Source organism: Hibiscus syriacus, unplaced genomic scaffold (genome assembly GCF_006381635.1).
Source record: "Hibiscus syriacus cultivar Baekdansim isolate YM2019G1 unplaced genomic scaffold, ASM638163v2 tig00110469_pilon, whole genome shotgun sequence".
Lineage (NCBI taxonomy): Eukaryota > Viridiplantae > Streptophyta > Magnoliopsida > Malvales > Malvaceae > Hibiscus > Hibiscus syriacus.
Genome location: NW_024062751.1, coordinates 1526066 through 1529350, shown reverse-complemented (window position 1 = coordinate 1529350; position 3285 = coordinate 1526066).

Sequence of the window (3285 nt, the reverse complement as noted above, 5' to 3'; positions counted from 1 at the left end):
GGATTTAGTTGTTAAGATTCTGTCTTTGTACAAAAAAAATTATGATATTCCGTTTGTAAAATCTGAGAAGGCACTTGACCCGAAAATATCCGAGTTATGAGTAAATACCTAAAGAACAATTTATCGGAGGGTGCTCTTTTATCAGAATTGTTCGAAGGGACTGGAATAGATGATAAATTGGAATTAAATAATAAGATCGGATGGAGGGAAAAGATTGAAATACTGTAGATCTGTAAAATGACCAAAATACCCCTGTAATGGAAATAACCCAAGAATATCACCAAGCTCAGGAATAATTGGATATCCTCGGGCTCTGAAATGAATGGAATAAGACTGAGCATCAAAATGACCAAAATACCCTTATGACCTAGAATAAGTAAATGTCTTGGATTAATTAAGTAATCCAAATAAGCATAGGTGTTGGACTACTTTTACAAGTTATAGAACACAACTTAAGTGAGTTGATCAATCGTAATGATATGTCAGTACCTGAACGATATAGATATTACTTGAATGTGTGTTCGTCTTCTCAAGTGTGGCTTGATGATAATTTTGGAAGTATTCAGCTCAGCTAAACTCTAGATCACATTCAATATTAAGAAGTGGATATTCATTAGACAAATCAACTACGACTACCAAATTGAATTGAATGGAAGTGCAATATGTATCTAAAATTCAAAAGTCTGAATTACTATGGAAAACCCTGAAGTAATTGTAAATGACTTGACTCCTAAATGAACTAATCAGATGAACTTATATGATGTATCATCCCTATGTATTATGAACCGCAAATCAAGTACATCAGCATTTCCTGGTATAGTTGAAACATGGAAATGAAATAAAGACCATTAGAATATTTGTTTGTCTCCTTAAGATCTATTCAGTGATGACTCAAAAGATGATTTGTGGATAAGAATATTTGGTATTAAAGAGTAAATACCCTGGAAGGTTAATGAATTGACAAGTTAATAAGTATTGGTTCTGGGAGCTATTCATTTGGAGTTGTTCGATAATCGGATTAATTGTCATAGATTGTAAAGATTCTGCAGACCTTCAGATTTCGTAGAGCTTCAGAAAAGTGCCTGAATAAGATGATCCCGATAAATCATATCCTGAATAAACTAATGATTCTGTCAGTTAATGAACTTTTCAAATAGTGATTCTAACTTCCGACATTCTATCGGTAAACTGAAGATTCGTGTCTCTCTACCCGATAAGATTATCTAGTATCTCTGAATAATATCTGTAAACTCTGGTGTGTTCCCTAATCATATAAATATTTTATCTGATTTCTGACTTGAATTCTGTTCTGATACATGACCTGAATTCTGTTCTGATTTCTGACCTGAATTCTGTTCTGATTTATGATCTGGATTCTGTTATGATATTTGTTCTGAATTCTGTTTTGATTTCTGATATCTCCGTTTAATGACGGAAAAATGTTTTAATTGGGGGGTATTGTTGAAGGAAGTATTTCCGCAGGTTCCTCGGCTTTGTGCTCAGGGCCTTACAAGTTGTGTGGGTTGGGTGTATGGTTCTGGGGAACCTACACCTTATGTTGTGTTGGGATGGGGTATATATATATGTTTTTAAAAAAGATCTGAAAAGTTACATAGTTTTTGGGAACACACTAGATAACCTATTCTGATCTCCTGAACTCACTCATCCAAAATATTTCTCTGAACTGAAAGCTCATTGTCCGTTACCACTTGAAATATCAGTAGGATCTCTGCTCAACATAAAAATCTGTAAATGTTCGGAAACAATAAGGAAATATATATTTATTTGTATTTGCACGTTCATCAGTATCATCTGCTAGTTTTGTATTACTGAGCTTTCCAAAGCTCATTCTGTTACTCATCTTTTCAGGCTAAAAGAATTATATCAGTGCATCTATCGACTTCAGTTGCAGAGTACGGTACATGTGATTAGGGGGCATGTAATTGTATTTTGTTTTATATATACAAGTATGAAAATATGTTTTATTTCGAATATTGATAACTTTTATTTTGTACTCATAAATGATTTTACGAGTTTACAAGTTTTAAGAAAAAGTTTTAAATTTTCCGCTATTTTTACAGTGGGTCGCTCCAGTGGCCCTAATGTGACACTCCAGATCGGATCGGGTTATCCGCATCGGTCTGAGGGGGTTACATAAACTTTTTAATTTTTTAAAATTATACCTAATGTTTAGTTTTTGTTTTATTTTAGTACCTATCAGATTTGGTCCGTTTTAATATTTAAACTTTTAGCTTTTTTCCAAAACTTAACATTAAATTTTGAACAAGGTTACCAAAATGAAACTAAAACTAAACTTTAGGCATAATTTTAATTTTTTTTTGAAAGTTTAGGTATTGAAATGGACTAAAACTGATAGTTTAGGTACTAAATACGAAATTTACCCTAACTTTTAAGACAAACTATTTAGGTAGCCATTAGGTTAGTAATAAAATTTTAATTAGATCATTAGATTTTAAAAAATAATATATCAATCATTTGAATTATTAAAAATCATAATTTAAAATAAGAGTAAACTACACTGACAGCTATTGAATTCTTAAGAAACTTCCATTTTAGTCACCAAATTTTTAAAATTTGAGTTACAATCATTAAACTTTTAATTTATTTTTATTACGATCATTGCGTTAGAGGTGGCAAGTTAACTCTTCTTTTCAAAAACTTCAAATTTTCAGATCGTTAACCACCGCAAAAGTCGATTTTTCGATGAATGATAAAAAGACTTCATTCATCATAAAATTATAATAATTCAATTTAAAATTGATCCAACAGTTGATGGTGGTAGATAAAAAAATTTTAACTTTTGGTTTTGATTGGGATTTTTTGAGGAATTTGATTGGGAATTGAACGTTTAGTATATAAATGCAAAATCTTTTGATTACACCCTCACTACAAGTTTTTAAGATCCAAATGAATGCTCATACTTCATTTATTCATGCAAAGACATGGTTGCTATAGGACCTCATGAGTTCTCATACAGGGATGAACCGAAAGGGACGGGCGTGGGCAATCACTCTATGAAAATTTAAAATTATCTTATATTTTAGAATATTATTTTTTATTGAAAATCTGTTTTCGTCCCATAAAATTTTATAAATTCAAGTTTGTCCCTTAGAATTTTAAAAATTCAAGTTCCAAAAAAAACGTAAAATCCTGCTTCTGTCTCTGTTCTCATGAATACAAGTTAGACCCTATTAGCAATGAAAACTACCCATGGATGTCGACACAAAATTTCGTATAATAGACCACCTAATCTACGCTTGCTTT